At 29.8% G+C, this 25,293-nt stretch overlaps 1 long non-coding RNA gene across 13 annotated transcripts; it reads left to right on the top strand.

The window, feature by feature from the left end:
- The first annotated feature begins 16,671 nt into the window (after window positions 1-16,671).
- LOC139876311 (uncharacterized) lies at window positions 16,672-21,937 on the top strand. 13 transcript variants are annotated; one of them, XR_011768024.1, is made up of 13 exons: window positions 16,672-16,726; window positions 16,879-16,953; window positions 17,027-17,101; window positions 17,291-17,483; window positions 17,573-17,681; window positions 17,773-19,131; window positions 19,216-19,288; window positions 19,412-19,555; window positions 20,010-20,102; window positions 20,203-20,272; window positions 21,064-21,272; window positions 21,355-21,422; window positions 21,522-21,937. It is a non-coding gene; the product is annotated as an uncharacterized lncRNA (long non-coding RNA). The 13 variants fall into 13 exon arrangements; XR_011768023.1 differs by having other exon boundaries at window positions 19,216-19,293; XR_011768018.1 differs by having other exon boundaries at window positions 17,773-18,035; window positions 18,716-19,555.
- Window positions 21,938-25,293: the final 3,356 nt, after the last annotated feature.

Below are 25,293 nucleotides of genomic sequence, written 5' to 3'. Positions count from 1 at the left end.
TAATGTCACTATTTATATAAACGTAAATCATTATAGATATATATACATAAAATCGATATATATATATAAAATATAACTTAAAATATAATATAAGTATACGTTTTAAAATAAAGGTTAGAATAAATTCTACAAAACTATAATATATAAACAATACATATTAATAAATGAAATTTTGTAACTTACATTATACGTATTAATATATACACAATTGATATAGGTTCGTGAATCCGAGGCCAACCCTGCATTGTTCAATGACGTCATATGTATTTTTACTACAAAATACAGTATCGTGAGTTTCATTTGCCTTTTTACCCTTTATATTTTTGGGCTGAGAATACATGCTCAACTTTTATAACTGTTTTACGAAATTGACACAAGTACGTGAAACTACATTCTATGGTTGGATTATCGAAGTCGAATATGCCCCTTTTTATTAAGTCTGGTAATCTAAGAATTAGGGAACAGACACCCTAATTGACGCGAATCCTAAAGATAGATCTATCGGGCCCAACAAGCCCCATCCAAAGTACCGGATGTTTTAGTACTTCGAAATTTATATCATGTCCGAAGGAGGATCCCGGAATGATGGGGATATTCTTATATATGAATATTGTTAATGTCGGTTACCAGGTGTTCAATCCATATGAATGATATTTTTGTCTCTATGCATGGGACGTATGTTTATGAGAAATGGAAATCTGAAATCTTGTGGTCTATTAAAATGATGGAAACGATTGTTTAAGTTAAACTAATGAACTCACCAACCTTTTGGTTGACACTTTAAAGCATGTTTATTCTCAGGTACGAAAGAAATCTTCCGCTGTGTATTTGCTCATTTTATAGATATTACTTGGAGTCATTCATGGCATATTTCAAAAGACGTTGCATTCGAGTCGTCGAGTTCATCAAGATTATTATCAAGTCAATTATAGTTGGATATATTATGAAATGGTATGCATGCCTGTCAACTTTCGATGTAATGAAAGTTTGTCTTTTCAAAAACGAATGCAATGTTTGTAAAATGTATCATATAGAGGTCAAGTATCTCGCGATGTAATCAACTGTTGTGAATCGTTTATAATCGATATGGACTTCGTCCGGATGGATTAGGACGGGTCTTCACAGTTGGTATCAGAGCGGTGGTCTTAGCGAACCAGGTCTTGCATTAGTGAGTCTAACTGATAGTCGTTAGAATGCATTAATGAGTCTGGACTTCGACCGTGTTTGCATGTCAAAAGTTTTGCTTATCATTTAGTGTCGAAAAATTATTTGCTTACCATCCTTAAAGTCTAAGACACGTCTTACTGCCTTTATTGCATAGACAGTGTATAGTTAAATTCATATCTTAGCGTATCTGTTATTGTTACCTTTGCCTGACAGCTTCCGTAGATTCCTCCGTAGCTTATGGGATTTTAGTATTATATATGCATATGTAAATTATGTATTGCAGGGTACTAATCTACATCCTATAATCTATTTCTTATCGAAAATCCTTCATCTGATCGTACGAGATGAATCCCTCAACCAGTTCGAGTCCATCTGATTTCGATAGCTATTTCGATAGTTATTCCGACAGCTATTTCGATATGGATTTCCACTCGAGCTCCGAAAGCAGAGTAACCGGAATGAATCGATCAATTAGCCATCATCTATTCTGAATGAATTGGAGATGGGTTCGTAGTCGACTTAATCAATGGAAACGCGAAGAAGGCGATCATTTCCACTAACCAAATTCACCTCTTGACAATGGACCTAAAACGTTTACCGGCGAACCTGTTCGAGACACCATTTTCTCTCTCATTTCCAAAGTATCTCATCACGATCATATACTATCTCAGATTCTAAACCTCATTCATCCGCTCGTCCGAACCGACAATCATCCCGGTGTAATAGAAGAAGTTAACGAACTTCGCGCATAAGTTGTAGTCTTGGAAAATATGGTGCAAAACGTACCAGCTTCATCCAAATCACCGGCACCAACGGTACCACCACCAACCCAAATTTCAATATCACATGCCTCAACATCTCAATCTATACCTCGAGTATAATCATCATTCTACATGACATTCTACATCAGTTATCTTCGTTCGACATGGTGATTATGTAATCTCTAATGTTTTAGAGATTATTTATTCTAGTTCCAACTGAAAACTAAATGAGTTTAATATCATGTTAACTCATTAAATTCATGATTACATCTGAAGAAAATATATATGTATATATGTTTTTATAAAGATTGTAATTAAAAATTCTTTTGTACAAACTGTTAATAATAAAAATATTTTAACGGGTAGGTAATACCCGAGGAATATTTAAATTTCACATTAATAAGTTACACTGTATATTCTTCGAATCTGATTCAACAGTTATTCACTATCCTATTTACAACCACCGGGATACTTATCCGTTCACCAAAGAATAACTATTTTCATTCAAATTCAATTTCATATTTGAATTTTGACCTATCAGAATCCAACAAGTGGCATAATGAAGAAATAATGGACACAATAAAAATTGATTAGAAACAGACTAATTAACAATATTAAATTTTATTAAGAAACCACGCTAACAAAATCCTAGCTAACTGTTCCTAGCTAACTGTTAATTCCGTATTACATTTTATTTATCGCAATTTATTTATCGCAATTTATTTTATCGCAATTTATATTCTCGCAATTTTATTTATTGTCATTTAATTTCTGTTATTTACTTTACGCACTTTATTTATCGTCATTTAATTTCTGTTATTTATTTTACGCACTTTAAATATCGGGACACGTATACAAGGTTTTGACATATCATATCGACACATCTATATATATTATTTGGAATCACCATAGACACTCTATATGCAGTAATGATCGAGTTCTCTATACAGGGTTGAGGTTGATTCTATAATAATATATATACTTTGAGTTGTGATCGAGTCTGAGACATGTACACGGGTCACGATACGTATTAATTAATTCAAATATTATATATTAAACTATATATGAATGATTGCACTGTCAACTGTGGACTATCGACTGTGGACTAATAACATTGGACAATTAAAATGAATTAAAATATTGAATATAACATATGAAACTAAAAAATTCTTCAAGTTTGCCACTTGATTTCGTCTTAAACCTCATTTGTATCTTCACGATTACATTCTGCGTTCAAACCTTTCATGATTCTTGAAAACACCTCAATCGATAGGATGAATCAACCGCACTTCATCTACGGAAGGAAAGATTTATGCATATAGTTATGCACCTGAGAAACTCTCGGCAATTGAGTAAAAGTTCAACACGTAGCCGCGTCAGATCCTTTGGCATTTATTAACAAAAACAACTTTGCGATCCCTTTTCAAAATTAGCCAATTTTGTCACAACTCCAACAAGTCAACTTCGACTTTTCGTACGAAACAACCTTATTATAACGTTTATATATACGCGTGCTCTTTTATTGTTACCAGGTAACCTTTCATATTCCATCATATTACCATCAGCGTTTAATCATCTAAAAACACAATTCTCCTGAAACCACCTCGGATTAATAACCGATGATTCAGATATCATAGCATTAAATGCAGAGGAAACAGAAAAATGGTAGATGGTCTAAACGGACAAAAGTTTGATGATAAAGAAAGGAGTGTTAGGAACGCTCGATAGAAAATTGGGTATTGAAAAACAGATTGAGTTACCCATGAAGGAGACCAAGGACAAATACAAGGACCAAATCCTATATTCAAAGGATTCAGGTAATTCTGGATCCGTTGAAATCTTTAGAGAATATCTTGCTCCGAAGTCATGTTAAAATCTTGCGGAAAATCTTTCTCCATCAACCGTCGAACTTAGAAATTCCAAAATATCATCATCAATATCTTTGATATTTCTGAGGATATTTTCATAAATATTCTCGTCCGAAATTATATACCTCTTCGTGCTTCCTGTGTATCAATATATTGGAAACATTCAATAGAAAATATAGTACCGAAAAGCAGATTATGCGAAACTATGAAGAAAGCCGTGGATAAATCACAAAGAATAAGTTTGACTTCAAAGAATCCAAATAATTCAATGTCTGCTAAAGTCTATAGTGAATAACTTGCTCCTTACTCTAAACCCTTGCAGACAATAGTTTCTATCATCCTCTGATCTTAGATATTCTGAGATATTATCGTACCTTTCATTATAAATATCCTCCATATTTCTGGAGATATTTTTATAACTATTCTTATCTGAAATCATTAATCTTTTCGTGCTATCAGTATTACATCATATAGAAACTGTTAATTTCTATATTCTGTAAATTTTCAAGCTTAAAATATGAATGTTATTGTAGTAATGATGGGAACTGATGCATGAGTTAGTATAATATAATGACACTTGATCAACGTGATTATATTACAGTAAGTCATGCTGAGTTTCTAAATGAAACGTGATGATTCACAGATCATAACGTCATCATGTGCCATGTTACATAACTCTTTCATCCTACTTAACTCCGTAACAAATCAAGAAAATGTATTCTTGATGGTTCTATCTTCCGTGATGTTGATAAATTTGAAAATCAAATCGTGCTATCACGTTCCTTCATGCTTAGAACATTATAATCATTCGAAACTCTATATCTATAAATTCTGGACCATTATTCGCTTGACTTGAAGTCGGGAAGAGAAAACAAAAGCATAGAGCTTTGAAATATAAGGGAGAATATAAAGTCCGATAACAACACATAAATTACAAACCGTGTATATCAATGTTTATCGCAACATAAAGACACGGGAGAATTAAAAACATTATAATCCCGAGGGCGAAGTAGAAGAAAGCAGATTCCTCTGGTGGAAGTTGGAAAAGGAGAATGATTGTTGCGATAGTAAGGATGAGGACAAGGATCAGAACTGGATTAATCATTTTCAGAATCTTTTGGATGTATGAACTAAGAAAGAAAGTATAAGAATGGTGAGAATAATGGAAAGGAAGAGCTTAATTTATACTGGAAATATCAGACGTAGTAATCGGGGCAGATCACCGTATTTAATTAAAGAGATCTTAATTTCCATAAATCCCGAAGAATCAGATTTTATAGATCTTCAAGATTTTCTTTAAATCCCTTAAATTCCGGAATTCAACCAAGGCAATGTCAAAAGTTAAGACGCGCCTTATTTTCTAAATTCAAACCTGACTACGTCAAAAGTTAAAAACAAATCTTTGTTTCTCATTTCATCCTTTTGTGAATAGCTTCATTCGCACTCTTCGAATAATTGAATTATTTTTATCCATATTACTCAATGATGATAAAACTCAAGTTATCAACTCATATTCGTCAGGAAAACATATTTATTGTTAGCTATGACGACCTCACTCAAATTTCGGGACGAAATTTCTTTAACGGGTAGGTACTGTGATGACCCGGGAATTTCCGACCAAATTTAAACATAATCTTATATGATTCGACTCGATAAGCAAAGTCTATTAAACCGAATCTCATTATGTTTGAACTATTTCATGATAACATTTGACCTTTAACTATTTCCGACGATTCACGAACCTTTAATTGTAACTAAGAATGTAAATATAAATAATTATATATAAAACTAATTATATTAGTATTAATGAACTATTAAGTAATTTTGTTATTATAAAAGATAACATTTAATAACTAAAGATTTTCATTTTGAATATATATAGTATATTGTATATAAATGATTCAAACATATTTTACCAACGTTATCAAAATATTAAATGTACAATGTTATACTTTGTAGTTAATTGTTTAATATACATAATTAATCATCTACTCAACATTTAAAACATGATTTTATATATATGGTAGTATACATATATACATAAATATAACTATATATATATGATTTTATACATAATTATTATATTATGTATATGTAGAAATTTATAATATATCTATGATGAAATAATGTACTATTTTAATAAATATATATAATACTTACATATATAAAACATTTATATTTTTCATAATTACATACATAAGTATAATACAATTAGTATGTAAATAAATATTATAATATATTTATATTAAAATGCATAAATATATAATATTCAGTATATGTTACAATACATATTACATAATTATTAAATATTACATAATAATAGATGATATTAATAAATTAAATTTAAATACAAATATAGTTGTTGTAGTAATGTTATTTGTATCGTCAAATATCAATATTTGTATTCATAATATCACTTTATATCATATAAAGATGAAATTGGATGTATAAATTAGATTATTATTACTAATATTATTATTATCGATAAAATATTAATATTATCATAATTAGTATGGTATTATTATTATTATTATTATTATTATTATTATTATTATTATTATTATTATCATTTTTACAATTATTATTATCATTAATATTATATTTATCATTATTATTAATTTTATTAATATTATTAGATATTAATAGTATTGTTATTATATATTATTATTATTAATTAAAAAAAACAGTAGGGATCTATATTATACGCTTGACCTCTGTATCCTTTATCTCTATTATTATTATTATTATTTTTGTTTCTTTCCTGCTCCAAACTCGTGAACCTGTGTTGACATTTTCTCCATTTTTTATCAACCGATCTCTATTATTACAAAATGATTATGTATAATTGCAAATCAAATAAAAAGGAAATCCAATGGGATTAAAGAGCACAGCGATATTTTTTTTTTCTTCTTCTCTGCACGCTCCAATTTTTTTTTCTCTTAATTCAATTTCGAATAAAGTTTCAAAATCTAAAAATGCAGAAAGGTTAGAAATCTTTCTTTGAATCTATCTGCAAAATCTCAACTCTCAAATCTTTATATCGATCTTGAATTTTGAAGTCAAAGTTTAGTTTAAAAAAAGTCAACAATTGTTCTTGAGACAAATTCGCGTTCGTGTATATGTTTCTGATCAAATTGACGATTCCAGTAGTTTTTATACATGTTTAGAAAACTATTTCGTGTTATAAACATTATCTATAATGTTATCTATTACGAAATCAATTTTTTTTGTTTTGTTCCAAGAACCGACGCTGCAGTAGGCCTTTAGTGTTTTTTTTTTATTTTAGAACCCAAATTATTTTTTTTCTGTAATGTTTTGAAGCTTTAAAAGGAACCCTGATTTTTTTTTTTTTTTTTTTTTTGGTTATTGATGTTTTGTTGAATCCGTGAGACTTGTGGAGAAGAAGAGGAATAGAAGAAAAACAGTTTATATATAAAATTTAAATTCGATATTAGTACAGAGAATCAGAATTGGTGGGATGGTCGAGAGTGTTTGCGTGTGAGCATGTGGTCACGAGATCGAGTCCAGAGGACGGTAGTTTCTTTTTTTTTTTTGAAACTCTTTTCATGTGAGGTAGTTTTCTTTTCTAATTTTATTATTGTTATTATATATTAATTATTATTAGTATTATTATTATTATTGTGATTGTTTTGATTGTTATTGTTATTGTTATTATTAGTATCATACTTGTTATCATATTTGAAAGTATTATAGACATTACTATTATTATTATGATAGGTATTAATAATATTATTATTAGTAATAAACTTATCATTTTAGTATTTTATCATCATTAGGATTATGATTATCATTATTATTATTATGAAGGAAATAAAAATATATTATTATCATCAATATTAGAATTTGTACCGGTTTATAAATAATAGTATCATCAGTACATTTACAATTAATAATATCATATTTATCAGTATCATCATTAATATTTACTAGTATTATTATGATTATCATTTATCATTTTATAAATATTAGAACCCTTATTATTAACATAAGTATGGTATTAGTATTAATATTATTTTAGAGTTATTATTATTAGTATCATTAACAGTTATCATTTTCATTTTTTTTGCTATTAGTATTATCATTATTAATAAAATTATTATTATTATTAGTAAATCATTATTATCTAAATTATTATTTTAACAAATAAATCTTTTGTACACTATATATATACTTATGGTATATACTAGGATTGTATTAATAATTCACATAACAAACTAATAAAATTTCATAAATACAATACTAACCACAAATATATGTATATAAATATATTAATGTCACTATTTATATAAACGTAAATCATTATAGATATATATACATATAATCGATATATATATATAAAATATAACTTAAAATATAATATAAGTATACGTTTTAAAATAAAGGTTAGAATAAATTTACAAAACTATAATATATAAACAATACATATTAATAAATGAAATTTTGTAACTTACATTATACGTATTAATATATACACAATTGATATAGGTTCGTGAATCCGAGGCCAACCCTGCATTGTTCAATGACGTCATATGTATTTTTACTACAAAATACAGTATCGTGAGTTTCATTTGCCTTTTTACCCTTTATATTTTTGGGCTGAGAATACATGCGCAACTTTTATAACTGTTTTACGAAATTGACACAAGTACGTGAAACTACATTCTATGGTTGGATTATCGAAGTCGAATATGCCCCTTTTTATTAAGTCTGGTAATCTAAGAATTAGGGAACAGACACCCTAATTGACGCGAATCCTAAAGATAGATCTATCGGGCCCAACAAGCCCCATCCAAAGTACCGGATGTTTTAGTACTTCGAAATTTATATCATGTCCGAAGGAGGATCCCGGAATGATGGGGATATTCTTATATATGAATATTGTTAATGTCGGTTACCAGGTGTTCAATCCATATGAATGATATTTTTGTCTCTATGCATGGGACGTATGTTTATGAGAAATGGAAATCTGAAATCTTGTGGTCTATTAAAATGATGGAAACGATTGTTTAAGTTAAACTAATGAACTCACCAACCTTTTGGTTGACACTTTAAAGCATGTTTATTCTCAGGTACGAAAGAAATCTTCCGCTGTGTATTTGCTCATTTTATAGATATTACTTGGAGTCATTCATGGCATATTTCAAAAGACGTTGCATTCGAGTCGTCGAGTTCATCAAGATTATTATCAAGTCAATTATAGTTGGATATATTATGAAATGGTATGCATGCCTGTCAACTTTCGATGTAATGAAAGTTTGTCTTTTCAAAAACGAATGCAATGTTTGTAAAATGTATCATATAGAGGTCAAGTATCTCGCGATGTAATCAACTGTTGTGAATCGTTTATAATCGATATGGACTTCGTCCGGATGGATTAGGACGGGTCTTCACAGCAAATAAAACTCACAATATTGTATTTTGTAGTAAAAATACATATAACGACATTGAACAATGCAGGGTTGGCCTCGGATTCACGAACCTATATCATTCGTATATATATTAAAACATATACTTGTAATCGAACAAATATATATATATATATATATATATATATATATATATATATATATATATATATATATATATATATATATATATTATTAGTGATATAATTTTTATAGTATTGATTTATATATTTTATTTTTACTATATAAAGATATAACTTTTGTTATGTTACATGTATCAAATATTTTATATGTATATATTTCATTTGTTTGTTAAAATATTATTGATAATGAAAATAATAATTTTGATAATAATACATAATACATAATAATAATATTTACTATAACGGTCTTATTACTAATGATAATCTTTATAATAATACTTTTGTTAATAATAATAATAAGTCTACAATGATACTAATACTAATATTAATGATTATAATAATAATAGTTTGTGTTATTTTCGTAGTAACAATAATAATAATAATAATAATCATATTCGTGATAATAATAATAATCATACTTTATATTAATAATAATAGTAATACTTTTAATTCATAACGATATTACTTAATAATAACTAAAATGATAATAATAAAAAATCATGTTATAAAAATAACAATATTTAATAATGATCATAATATCAATAATAACACTAATGGTTATGATACTTATAATTGTGATGATAATAATAATAATTGAACTGATAATAATACTAACAATAATAATACTATTACTTAATACTAATACTTATATTACTAGATTACACATTTTTGTAATTATAAGTAAATAATGTTTATTACATGTATTAGTAATAATGATGACAATAATAATAACCTTAATACAAATAATAATACAACAATAACAATAATCAGATTAATAATAATAATAATAATAATAATAATAATAATAATAATAATAATAATAATAATAATAATAATAAAAGTAAGTACAACCTTTGAAGGCATGCTAAAAAGAATACGCCACTGCCGGGACTCGAACCCGCGACCTCCCGCTTACACAACCACACTCTAAACCCTTCCTCCATTTCCGTTTTTCTGTAATTAAAAGCACCTCATAAATATTTAACTCGTTATTTCCTGTTTTCTATTCTTTCTCCTTCGTCAAAATTTTTAATCGACCACAATCCACACAAAAATACTAACAGCTAAATTATAATGTGAAATTTAAACATAAACGTTCTATATGAAGTGGTTGTATTAATTTAAAACAGAAGAAAAGAAAAGATTATACTGTATCAGAAAAAAATATATATTACGATGAACAACTTAATTATTGAATTTGAATTTTAGAGACTTATAGGTCGTAATTATAACATAAAATATGTTCTAAATACTTCCTATAAACTTTCCAAAGCATCAATTTAATTTGAATCATACAAGAATTTTCGAATTCGATTGAAGAACACTTGTTGACTTTTTTTATTTAAAACTTTGACTCAAGAATTGAAGCTTAATAATAAGACTTGGAATACAAGATTTTGCAGAAAGATTGCTTTGAAGATTTCAAATGAAACTGCATTTACACATTTTGGAATTTCATTCGAATTCGAAGTTAAAAAAAATAAGAACAAAACAGAGGTATACGACTTCTGTTCTTCATATTCTGCTAAATTAAATCAATTTATTTTTGTAGTAAGTGATAACTGATTATAGAAAAGTTGAGTAATACGTTTAACACCTGAATAGGTTGATTTATATAAAGCAATTTAGTCGACAAGAATAAACATGAATATTCGCTCAGGCAGAAAAAAATTTAAATAAATAAAAGTAGAAAATGATTTGTAACCGAATTTGTTTGTATTAGAAATACTGATTGCGATTGTTAATGAGATAGGAAAAGATTTTTGATAGCGAGCTCCAATAATTTCCCTAATCAATCTGCCTTTAACGATTTTATCTCCTATTTAAATTAATAATTACTAAATATTAATAATAATATTGATAATGTTATAATAATAAAAATAATAATAATAATAATAATAATAATAATAATAATAATAATAATAATAATAATAATAATAATAATAATAATAATAATAATAATAGAAGTAATAAGTATATTAATGATAATAATATCAAAATACTACTTAATAATACTAAGTATAATGATAAGAGTAATAAAATCATAATAATAATAATTTTATATAATAATTAATAATAATAATCATAATAATAACTAATAATAATTTGAAATAAAGATACTAATAACAATAATACTTAATAATGATATTACTAATAATAACTTTTAATCATAATAATTATAATATTAACAATGATAATAATAATATTATTATTAATTCTATTATTAACACTACTTATATTAATATTATTAATGATAATAATAACATTAATAATAACAACTTATACATAACCAATTTCATTTATAATATTACTAATACAAATATTAATATTAATATTGACCTTAATGAAAGTAATGATCATAATACAACATTTATACTTAACTTGTTATTACATATAATATATTAACTTTACATTTCATAACTTAGGAAATACTTATTCTATATACTAACATATCTGAATATTTAACATTTATATTTATTTTATATATATTACAATATAATAATTATTGATAGCGATCATATATTTGTATATTTATAAATTCATTTTATATTACACTTCATTATTTTGTATCATATTTTACAGGTTTAATTCTAATTGTCTAAAGTATACTTTCTTATTTCAAAATATTATATATACTCTTTTACTTATATTTATTTACATTTTTATTTACACACAATGTTCGTGAATCTTCGAAACTGGTCGAAAGTCAAATGCATATATGAAATAGTTCAAAATTCTTGAGACTCAACCTAACAGACTTTTCTTATCGTGTCAAAATCATATAAAGATTAAGTTTAAATTTGGTCGGAAATTCACGGGTCGTCACATCAGGTACCCTTCGCAACAACCTCGCTCCGAAAAAAATTGAGATATTTGTTTGGAGGGCTCTTCAAAAAAGGCTTCCCGTTAGACTCGAATTAGACAAAAGGGGTATAGAGATTCATACCGTTCGATGCCCCGTTTGTGACAATGACGTGGAATCCGTGGAACACTCCCTCATCTTTTGTAAACTCGCGGTAGATATTTGGGATCGTGTTTTTAAGTGGTGGAACATGGGTACGTTTTCTTATTTTAGCCTTCAGGAGATCTTCAATGCTAATGGTAACGATGCAAGGTCTAAGTTCGGCTATAAAGTTTGGCAAGCTTCATGTTAGATTTGTGCCTACCTCATTTGGAAAAACCGAAATAATACGGTGTTCCAAGGTAAAACTTGGAATGCTCCGGTCGCTCTCAATGAGATACAAGTTAAATCGTTCGAATGGATTTCTAATAGATCGCGGGGCCGGGTTCTAGATTGGAACGTTTGGCTTACAAAACCGAACACTTATCTCACTTTCATTTAGGCTCACTGTTTTTAGTCTATTAAGTGTTGCATCCTTTGCAACCATATGTAGTCTGCACTTTGCGTTCGAGTGCATGTAACCAGTCGAGGCTCCTAGTGTGCTGTATAGGAGCATTCTTGTAATTGTTTCTTCTAAATGCAATATATTTTCCTTGCTGTTCAAAAAAAAAAAAAAAAAAAAACTCACACACTTATGTGCTATTATATCTTGGTGGTGTAAAGTTATAATTACTTTACTACCTTCTAGGAATCGCCAAGAAGAATATATCACCATCCCATTTACCCAATTCTCCTACCCATAGTGATTAGAAAAAACTCGCCTTATCTCTTCGATTAGGTACGCCGGAAAATGTACAAATAATTGGCGTCATCCGTAGGACACACACAAATACACACTTTGTTTGAAAAATAAACTATCACCATGGTTGATTCCGATCACCCATCAGCAGGGTTTACCTCACCACTAGAAACCATAACGACGGAGGCTCTCACCCAAACACCACTTACCCTGACATCCCCTAACCACCACCACTAATCGATAAAACCTTCATACTTTATAAGTATGATAACCTATACTCCATATTTATTTAAGTAATAACAATGAGGCATTTTCTTTTGAAAAATCACCTCATTTATATATGAATTTTCGTTATTTTTGTAAATAAAAAAAAACTTATTAATCTAGAGATCAACAAATAAAGTAGTCTTTAATAAGAATCTGACAAATAACCAATAGTGACATAATTAAAATACGTATTTATTAGATACTATATACATTATTATCTTTCACACCAAAATTTATAAATTTATTTAAGTAATTTAAACTAGAGATACTATATACATAAATACATAAACATAATCTAAAGGTCGACACATTAACATGTTTCTAATGAGAATTAATAGTTTATAGCTCACGACGTCGCAGATTAATATCAATAATTAATAACGTCAAGTTGTTGGTTTATTGGTTGGTGACTAGACTTCCTATATGAGAGGTTAGAGGTACGAACTCCATGAGCTGCAAAATATTTCCCTTTAGGTTACCCACCGATTTTATGGGCCACGAAGGTCTTGTACGTCTTGCGTTCGACCTCACCCGAAAGGTTTTACCACACACGATGCTTGTATATATTCGCCGTGGGAATTTCCTCCTAGGAGGGGGTAGGACAGTAATGTTCGTGCCAGAAAATGATCGGGTGAGTAGGTTTTGACATTGCGTTTGGAACCCGTTAGTGAGTCATAACCCGCCCGTTTTGAAAAAATATCAATAGTTAATAATCAATTTGTTAATAATTAATAACTAATATTTGGTAATAATTAAAATTAATTAGAATGGACAAATAATTATTATGGAGGAAGATAAATAACTAATTATGAGAGGTATCCACTGACAGAAGACAAATAATGTTTTGAATGAAATCCTAATTAAAGGTTGAAATTCAAATTAATAGTTGAAATTCAAATCTATGATTTGAAATTAGGAGAGAAAAATATGATATCATCACCCAAATCAATGGTGAGATTATGATTTAAAATGATATTCCCATGGTTGTAAACTTGTAATTGAATATGTTTACCTACTTATCACCTTCTGTTTATATATAGTTTTTGATTTTAGATAGATTGGATTAGATGTACCAAATAAGCAATAGTGAAATTATCAAAATACATATTTAATAGAGATAGTAGTATAGATTTTTTTTAACACATCGAATGCTCTCATAGTACAATATAGAATAGTTTTTTTTTTTTTTTTTTTTTTTGAAAAGCAAGCCAAAATTATTTTTATACAAACAGAGAGTTTACAGACCAAACGAGCAACGAGGTTATTTACATTGTGAATTTTATAAGCCTCGAACTGTACAAACTATACGAACAGATCGATAAATACAAAAAGATCAAACACCAAGCCGAAGATTAGCTAGCCTACACCAGTTCTGTTGTTTGGATTTGCAACGTAGAAGCTTGGAAGGGGGCTATACACATTAATAGTAATGTAATCATTTTAAATTCTTCAAATGTGTGCTGTAGAACACCTAGGCATTGTTCTTTATACACTTATCATTAAGCAAACAAGATTCTTTGAATAGGGAAAATGCGATTCACGATGCATCTGTATGCAGGGGAGGTTCAAAATTCCTACTACTACAATTCCATTTGACAATATGTATATGTATTACATGATAATTAGCCTCATTGGATATATTCAATCATAATCATTATCATTATTACAATTTATAGTCTTGAATATCCATCTTTAATGGTCAATATTTCCTAATAATAACATACATAAATACTCCATATTCAGTTTCTAACATAAATAGAACCCAATACTCTTTGAGTAACTAAACAAAACAATATTACAATGCCTGAGAAAATATATAAACTCCTCACTGATTCTGACACTAGCAATGCCGGAATCATTCGTTTGCCGAAACAAGAAGTCGAATATCACATAGTTGCTCATTTGCCTGAGGATGTACAAAATGAACTTGATAATAGTGGGTCTTTGAATGTTCAGTTAACTAATGTGGAAACTGGTAACGAGTACGCAATCTCACTTGAAAAAAAACACGGACTGTTTTCGCTCAGACATACTGGTCAACTTAGGAGGGATTGTGGACTGGTGGCTGGGATGGATGTTTGGTTCCTGTTTACGAAATATGAAAATGAAAAATTGTGTCTTTATTTTTGTAAAGATGCATAACAGCACTTTTTTTTTTTAATTGAAAATTTTGAAGGGCAATAAAAACGTTAGGTCTTGACGGATGTGAAAGGCATTTATATTTTTTTTCTTACTTATTTGCACGAGTAAACTTTGAGAAGTTATGGAGGATTAGTTAAAGTTGATGTAATGTATCTACATCTACACTTCTATATCTACATCTACACTATCTATTATAATAAATCTACATCTACACTTCTACACTATCTATTCTACATCTACACTTCTACATCTACGTGTACACTATCTATTATAATAAAACCCTATTTACTTCAGATCTTAAAAATTCAAATTACAAGAGCCAATTTCAACCCTTAGATGATGAGGTTAAAATTCAATGACTAAGATTTATATGATGTCAGAATTACCTCTCTGATTGTTAGATTTATGTGACCTTCCTAAATTCCCCCTCTAACAAACCCTACATATCAATCACCGCTTAAAATCAGTTTATGGCTTGCAACTTACTTTCTCCCAATTCAAAAATCAAAAATCGAAAATCGTCAGTTCGATTTGACATTAAAAACTGAAAACCGTGATATCCATTAACCGCATTTAAAATCCCCTTAATCTCATTCCATTTCTGCTTAACAGTCCATTATTTCAGAATCAAAGGTTAGTATATCTCAGATTTTTGTTTTGATTTTTTGATCTAGGGTTCAATTGTACATGGGTACATGGGTTCAATTTTTTGATCTAGGGTTTACAAATCTGTCGCCAAAATCAGGATCTCAGATTCGGGTCATTTTGGTCGATCAATATCCGTTGTCGAATAATCGTTACCCTTCAATCACGGGTTAGTATTTCTAATTTTTTTATTCGATGTCGTGGTTTTGTAAGATCCTTGATTTTGTTTAATACTTTTTGATTATATACTGTTCTGCTAATATCTTGGGTTTGTTTTCTTGCATTTGTTCTTCTTTTTGATTATATACTGTTCTGCTAATATCTTGGGTTTGTTTTCTTGCATTTGTTTTGTTTAATACTTTTTGATTATATACTGTTCTGCTAATATCTTGGGTTTGTTTTCTTGCATTTGTTCTTCTTTTTGATTATATACTGTTCTGCTAATATCTTGGGTTTGTTTTCTTGCATTTGTTTTGTTTAATACTTTTTGATTATATACTGTTCTGCTAATATCTTGGGTTTGTTTTCTTGCATTTGTTCTTCTTTTTGATTATATACTGTTCTGCTAATATCTTGGGTTTGTTTTCTTGCATTTGTTCTTGACTGCAGATTGAAATCGAGGATCTTACAAAACCACGACATCGATTCATGTCTTCCTTTGAACAGGTATATCCTTTTCCATTGTGTTTGCTCATTATGAATTTTCTTCCTAATTGCGATGTTATTTCATAGTTGTTATAATTGTGCATTGGTCTTTGCTAAGTAAAATAAAGGTCACACTTACGGATACTCTATTCTACATTGTTACTACATTGTAGAGGGTCGAATCTTTTGACAAGAGATACTGGTATCTTCTGTTTGCAGCTGAACCATATGAGACTATTGGTTTCAAGGTACTTTAACCCATTTTTGTAATCAAACTGGTGTATTTATTTTAACTCCTAAGTAATGCAATTTGTTGTGTAGGTTCCAAGTACAGAAATCAACAAGTCTACTCCCAAGTTCTTCTCTCACTGGGATCCAGATTCTAAAATGTTTACGGTAATAAATTGTTATGCTTTACAGTTTTGAAGTTCAATATTTACATGTTTTTCTCTTTCAATATTTCTAATGCTAATCTGGTATGTTGAATTATACATTTGCAATTGTACTTTAAGGTCTGCTATATCAAATATTTGAATGTTGTTGTTTGGAATGAGGTTATGATACAATGAATTTTATTATTTGCAGGATTGTTTCAGCTTAGAATGTGCGAGCACAGATTCTTTGAAATAAGTACTTGTCCAAGAGTGTTCTGATGGTGTTACGTCAACTGAAAAGTAGAGGCCAAAAGAAGGGGGGTTATCATTATTGAATATGCCCCCTGCGGATTTACCATCTTTGCTGGAATTTAAGTGTATTATGTGAACACGTGATTCAGCAGGTTACCCCTTATCATTTTATTATCAATATCTTTTAATATCTACACAAGATTTGACAGATAGGATATTAGATAAGACACCTTTATTGCAGCTTTTGTCTTACTGGTATATGGAAGAAATGAAGAAAAGCTAACATCCGAGGTGTTTGGTGGTGCACAGATACATCCTATCTTTCATCAATATTTGTGAGTCGTTTAGAGGTATGCTTATTTACGCTCAATAAGCATATGAATATTTATGTCACTTAATCTCAATGAATACTCTAACTGTGTAACTAATGATGTTTGGCAGGGCTTAATATTCACTTTTTCATTTTTGATTGAGATATAAAAGCCTTTTCATTCTTGATTGAAGTATTTCGGTATTACTAACAACAACAGAAATACATATTAAGTACTTCAGATGTATTTTGAATGCTATTTTGTTATTATTACTAACGATTTTTCATTCTTGATACAAGTTGCATTCACTGTAGTTCATAGCAGGTGGAGATTAATTCGAATACAATATAAATAATATTACTTTGGAGTTAACATGAGGAATCTTGATTAAAGGTGAGTGTTGTTGTTTATGGGTTCGCTTTATTTTGTTTGTTGAATTAAGGGGTGTTGATCTTTTTACATTGGGTATCATAATTTGGTCAAAAATTTGGTTCTTTATCTAAGTAGCTCATGGTTGCATAACTCGGCTGACTCGGGTGATTTCTCGGGGAGTTTTATTCTTAATTTACATTATGCTTGCTCCTAATTTTGTTTAGCTTTACTCTTTGTGTTCAATTTACTTTAGCAGCAGCAAAGTAGAGACCCAATAAGGCAAAGATTTCTTCTCCTAAAAAGTTTGGATATTTTATTTACCTCTTTTATAAACATAACTTGCAGGATTCTTTTATTTTTTATTTATTTATTTATTTATCATTATTATTATTTTTGGCCTATTGCTGCTATGAGAGTTTTGTTGGAAGCATAGTTCTATTTTAATGTTTTTTAGTTGTAAATCTATGTTTTGACATATGGCGAAAAGCTTAAGTAGCCACTCCACACTCTTTAAGGTAGATTGTTGCTAAGACACCAACAAACATATCAAGCCGGAAAAGTCCACCTGATGGTGCTCATTCGGCTAAGTCTTACAACCAGTATGCCTTTATTACTATGAAAAATATTTCTTTTATGGTCGCTAATGAAAATCATTGGAATTATATTCATAGTACAAATCTAACCTTAATTTTTACGAATAGTTGCGTTAGGCACTTTAAGTTGGATGGTGGTTTTCAGTCTCACAACCAAGCAAATTACGCAGGCCAGAGATGTTATAGGTGGCAATATGGGTGAGTAGGAACGACTAAGTGTGGTTTCACACATGTGCGTTTTGTTTTTCTTTTACAAAATTACATTGTTTGAATTTCTATAAGGATGGGTAATTTGGGCGGGTCATCTGAGTACGGAACAAAATTACATATATAAATTTCAATACGGTCCACTTCATTTTTTAGTTATATAAGAATCTTAAACACATTTTATCTACATCAGTTTTGGTTATCTACTTCAGTGGGAGAAATCAAACAACGTTAAGGGTTTCTAATTCCTCGATTTGAGAAATTATACATAATGTAGGCGTTTGTTCAACACCTTTGATGCAAGAAATCAGACAGCAGTGAGTAATTCTATTGGAATTAGGGTTCTTATTGCATCTTTTGAATTATTTCTACATTCTGCTAATTTCTTACCGGTATAATAGATTGTGGTCAACAGTAGTATCAAATAAATATGGATCTCTTTGTGCAAGTTTCCCGACTTTATAAATCTTGGCAGTATGGTGAATTCTTTGTTCAATTTATTTTTTTTTTAATTTATCACGGATATAATTGACTTATTTTGAAGCAATCCAGAATTTAATTATTGCGATATATGAATCCGAAGTGGTTTCTTACTAGCCCATCTGCTGGAGTACTCAATAATGGTTTTGACAATGCAAATTCAGACCTTATTTTGTCTGTGAATCACGCCCTGTTAATTCAGAAACGAAGGGAAAGCAAAATTTTGATCACCGAAAGCGTTGTTTTAAGGTTAAAACGAAGGTAATGTAATAATCATAACTTGTGATAATTTTTCAGATATATTTTAAAAGACATACTCGGGCAAGTTGTCAAATGTTGGGTTGTAGAACTTGATGGTTTAGTTGATGTGAAGATTATTAAAAACCAACACGCTTAATATCTGCACATTGGTTGAAGTTTCGATATTAACAATGGTAAATACACGCTCTTAAAGCTAAGCTGATAGACTTGCTGTGCAGAACCTGTCTTTTGATTATAATAAAATTTATTTCTTTTGGTCGTTATGATTAATGCGTCTTTAAATAATCAAAAGTTCCCTAATCACACCTTCAAGTAGCTGCAGTAAATTAGTAAACATTATCTTTTTATGTGTCTACGATACTAAATATCGTATATACGATAAATTTCAAAATCAGCATCCAACACTTTTTAGCTAATTGCTCATGCATGGTGTTGATTTTGTTTTACTTTTCAGCTAAACAAAAAGTATGATCATGATGATACGAATCGACTACTTTGTATATCAACGACATCCGTGCATTGCTTGTGAACTATTAAATATAAATTTGTAAGTTTTACATTGTTTCGATAAAGAATGTTTTGTCCGCTGTTTACTCCGTTTATTTAGGCTTGAATATTCGTTTGGTCCAATCGTTATTTTACACCAGGTATGAGCTCATAAAGCAAAATCACTTTCGAGGATTATTATTAAGCATCATCCATTTCTTCTCAAAGCAGGTTAGTATCACTTACGATTTATAGCAGGGTTATGTTTTTTCTTTAATAGGTCGAATGAATTAAAGAGGGTACTGGTCGAAGGGGTCAACTGAAATGTATTCAAATGCTTTAAACCTCTAAAATCACTCATTTAAAAAACCATATTTTATAATTGTAAAATATACTATGTTATCTTGATTTAGCTTTCATGTGTATCATTGGGAAATCAATAATGTTCCAAAAAATAAGTTTTTTTTTTTTTTTTTAGTTTACCCTGCTGACTTTGAAAAATTTATTAAATTTTTACACTCGCCCCATCTATATCCGGGTTCAAGTTCCGCCACTGGTTATAGTCATAGACTCATAGTTAAGTTATGATATTTGAAAGAAAGTGTTTTGTCTCAAATTTGATTGTTTGTTTTTGATTTATGGAGTTTCAGTTAATCTCTTATCCAAACTAAAGGTAATCGAATATGTAGTCAGAATGGCAAAAATATAACTTATGATAACTGATAAGTATGTCAACAGCTTATGGATACATGTTCCACACATCTATCATTGAGTTGAAGTTGGCTTTAGTGATACTTATGATTACTTCTGATGGTGCAGTTGACATGTGTTACACTTATGATTAGTTGCACCCTGTGTGATTTTGGCTTTAAAATTAGGGATACTTAGTATTGCACACTGTTTTTAGTTAAAAGTTGCATCTTAAAACATACAAATCATACTAGATGAATCGTCAAAGGTTATTTTAAAGATGAGTTGTGGTCAACTATAAACATATAACAATTTAGAAGTTAACATTGCAGGTTACCAGTTTGACAACAAAAACCCGATTCAACAGCCTTGCAGATAAATTTTGCTCATATTTAGAGGAGGATGGTCTTGCTCAACATTATTCAATCAAATGGGAAGCTTGAAAGAAGAGAGAAAAACAACCGGATGGGCTGCCAGAAATTCCTTGGGATATCAGATGTTGTAAGGGCGATTACATTATTGGTGACGGTACATAATAAATGTATGTATTGTCAAGATGTACATCTTTCTTTTGGATACTTTTTTTTTTATGATTAATATTTTGATTTTGATGTGTAAGGCAGTACAAACTTAGAGTCAATCCAGATAATCAGTTTAGAGGATTGATAAAGGATTCTTGAAAGGGTGGGGGGTGAGTTGGATGTCTTTCACTCATGTTTTTCATTGTTATCTTTATATTTTGTAATTGTTAACCCCGTTCAGTCTTTTTCTATGCTATATACATTTGTAGGTGTTGTTGCCTGGCTGGTATATTTGCAACCATTACGTGATTGACAAGGGTGTGGATACAAATCAGTTTGAGTTTGTTTCATTGGAGGTTGAAGTCCTTGGTGAAATGAGGTTATAGACTTACTTGCTAACAAGGCTTCGGTGCAGGTAATGTAGACATTAAAGCCTTTTTCACCCTTGTCAACTCCTTGAATGAATTCCTGGATAGAATTACATTTTGACATTTAAGGTGGAGCTACCTTGATTTTTTTCTCTCCAAGACTCCGATAGAATCCCCCGGACAGTAAGCCATTTTTTTCATTCTTATGTTTATTGAACTGATAGAGTGTGTATAACAAGAGTGTGTGTTATATTTGCTATTGTGACTAATTGTTAAACTTTTTGTTATAGATAAATGGATTCTGATATTTGTTGTCATTTGCTCAAAGCTATCAATACTTGCTTGCTTTGTGTTATATGGAGTATTTTCTATTCTTATTTTTTGTGATACATAAATGTATCGACTTTGTGTTATTTGTTTTTTTAGGGTTATAACTTACTTGCTTTATTATGAGTAATGACATTATTATTGAAATTGTTTTGATTTCTTAACAACCTAACAAATACTATATATAATAATAAAATTTTGATTCGTTCATAAGAAAACTCGCGAATTCGCGGGTCTTAAGCTAGTTATTTTTTATTTCAAAAACCCTTGTAAAGGGCATATAAGTCAGTTTATTATAAATCAATTTGCATGATTCTCTCAAATAATTTTAGCCTTTACCTTCATTGTCCTCGTGAAGTCTTGAAAAGTAACAACCATGGCTTTTAATTTAATTTGCTTTAATTATGATGTACGAGAAACGATTAGGCAAACAGTAACAACTTGGTGTTGTGATTTTTAATGTTTCATCCTTGAATCTTGATCCGCTAAAATATAAATTGCATATTTATTGTGATGATAAAATTCAATACTGATGCAAATAAATTATTTGAAACCGATATCAATTTTGTATGGATGACTAAATGCATCCTAACTCCAATGCATTACATCCCCTTTAAATCTCTTCCTCTCTTCAAACCCACTTCACGTCTTTTCCCTAGCGATATTAAAACAAATTTTAATGTGATGCATTGATGTACATATTTTGTTTGGATGCGTTAATTAAAGTTATTTGTTTTAAAAGGATGTATTTATATTTATATTAATCAGTTGTCGGTTACAGATGCTTATGTATTATGTTTGTTTATTTTGTTTGAAGATCATAAAAACATGTAGAAAAATCCTATTCGATCAGTATGCATCAGAATACATATCGATTTTATCACACTCTAAAATAATGATGCATGCATAGTTTAATACAAGGATGAATCTTTGATTTTATATGAAGAATGCATCCATATGAATAAAAGGATACATACAAGTATAAAAATGATACATTAAATAATAATGGATTTAAGGAATATATGTTATCAAAATCTTTTTTTCTTGAAAAAAGAAAGAAGATATGCAATATAAAAATGACAAAATTTCATTCCTCGTTCCTGAACTTTACATCGATTTTGACTCTCTGTCCTTTTTCCTTTTTTTGTGCATTCCTCGTCCCTAAACTATGAAAATAGTACATCCCTCGTCTCCCCGTCTACTTTCTGTCAAAACCTTCTGTTACCACTTATCACGTGCATGTCATGTGAGGGTATTTTTGTCATTGTTTTTTCTTCTTCTATCATAAAAACCCCCAATTCTTCACAATTCACTCTTGTATTCCTCGTCTCCAAATTAGGGTTCTCTCTTTCTTAAAATCGAGCACGCAGGTCGTCCTCATCGTAAGCAATTAACGATGGTTTATTGTAATTGTGGTATACTTGCAGCTCAACGAACGTCAACAACACGAAAGAATCCAGATAGGCGTTTCTTCAGATGTCGAAAACAGGTTTTCTTTTTGACAAATTTTGTTGTAATTTTATTTCTGATTTCTGATGTCGAATCCAGAAATGAGTTTTGATTAAATGCTTTGTAATCTTTTATATTTGCAGTTTTCAGATTGTGGTTTCTTTTGTTGGATTGATCCACCTACGAGGGTTGAAGCTATCAGGGATGAGCCACAACAAGATTTGCTTCAATTGGAAAAGGATAAAACAAGAAGACTAAAGTGGATTATATTTCTTCATTGGGTTGGAATTATATTGTACTTTATTGTATTTTAAGTTGTCAATGTTGTTGTTTGGGATTGTAAAATGTTGGTAATGTATGCAGAAATAAGCAATGTGCCAATGTTGTGTTTTAACATCAATAAACATCAATGTTTTGATTCTTTTTATTCTTATTGTGTTTGCAAAATAACATCAATTAGCAAGAGAAATAACATCTAATTTAGCAAATGACAAGTATCAAATGACAAGTACCAAATTACCAAAAGACAAGTACTAAATATAGCAATTCATTGTTCATTACACCAGTACCAACAAAAGACATTACACTAAATTGTTCATTATACTAATACCAAATACCAAATAACATTGTTCTAAAGACAATTAACACAAACCAAAAGACAATAAACACAAACACATTCAAGGACCACCATTTCCAGTTTTTGCTTTCTTGTTGCTACCTTTACCACTTGATTTCTTGTTGGCACCTTTACCACTTGCTTGCTTTCTTTTCAACCCTTCACCTCCCTTAGGGCAACCCCTTACATTATGACCATATGTTCCACATCTTGAACATTTAATACTTGTACCCTTCTTTGACAGCTTTCCTTTAGCAACCATGTCATCCTTTTCTTCAAGGGATTTCCTCCTGTTTTTCTTAGGACGACCTGCAGTTGGAATTTTTTTTGGACATACCAAAGTTGTTGGCACTGGAGACTTGACCCACTCAGATTTGCCTTTCACAGGGTTAATGGTATGAGAATAAGTTTTTTCCCAAGTAGATAACCAATAAACAGGATGAACATTTGACTCTAAAACAACATCTTGACTATAAACAGACATGTTCAACATTGCAGCTACTTCATGCTTACAACGCATGCCTGTAAGCTCCCATTTTCTACAGCTGCAAGTTCTCGAAGTCATGTCAACCACACATTGGTCATTGTGATGACCATTTACCTGATACTTATCATCCCCATTCCAAATAACATCACATTTCATTGCTTCTTTCTTAATGTTGTCAAACATCTTAGTGGCAGTTGGTGTAAGTGGCCCTTGAGACTTTGAGATTGTTGTTCTAACATTAGCAATTCTTTTCATCATATATGTTCTGAGATACTCCAAAGCAGTAATGATTGGCTTGTCTCTAGCCTCACATAGCCATCTATTTAGCACTTCACAATGATTGTTTAACAATATGTCTGAATGTGCACGGCCTATGGAACAGAATATATAAAACATTCTTAAAATGTGACAACTGTAAATGGTACCAAACTTTAAATCTAAATGAAGTAAAGACCAATTTTACCTGTAAAATGACTTTTTGCCCATTGTGCAGGTTGAATTTTACCAAGAACTGTAGCATTCTGATTCAACAATTGCATAAGCAAGAGGATAAATTCCATTATTGGAGTCAAGACCAACAGCTGTTAACATAAAACCACTAGCTGGTTCTTTCATAAAAGCTCCATCCAAACCAAGAAGATCTCTTCCAATAGCATTAAATTCTCTTTTCAATGGACCCAAGCATATGTAAATCCTTCTGAACACTCTTGTCATTGATGATGGTGTATCACAATCTTCTACTTCATCATCATTATCACTTTCATTTAATGCCTCAGGTTCATCATCTTCATCAC

Source organism: Rutidosis leptorrhynchoides, chromosome 11 (genome assembly GCF_046630445.1).
Source record: "Rutidosis leptorrhynchoides isolate AG116_Rl617_1_P2 chromosome 11, CSIRO_AGI_Rlap_v1, whole genome shotgun sequence".
Taxonomy (NCBI): domain Eukaryota; kingdom Viridiplantae; phylum Streptophyta; class Magnoliopsida; order Asterales; family Asteraceae; genus Rutidosis; species Rutidosis leptorrhynchoides.
Note: the sequence above shows the minus strand (reverse complement) of the source record. Positions and strands in the feature narration are given on the sequence as shown.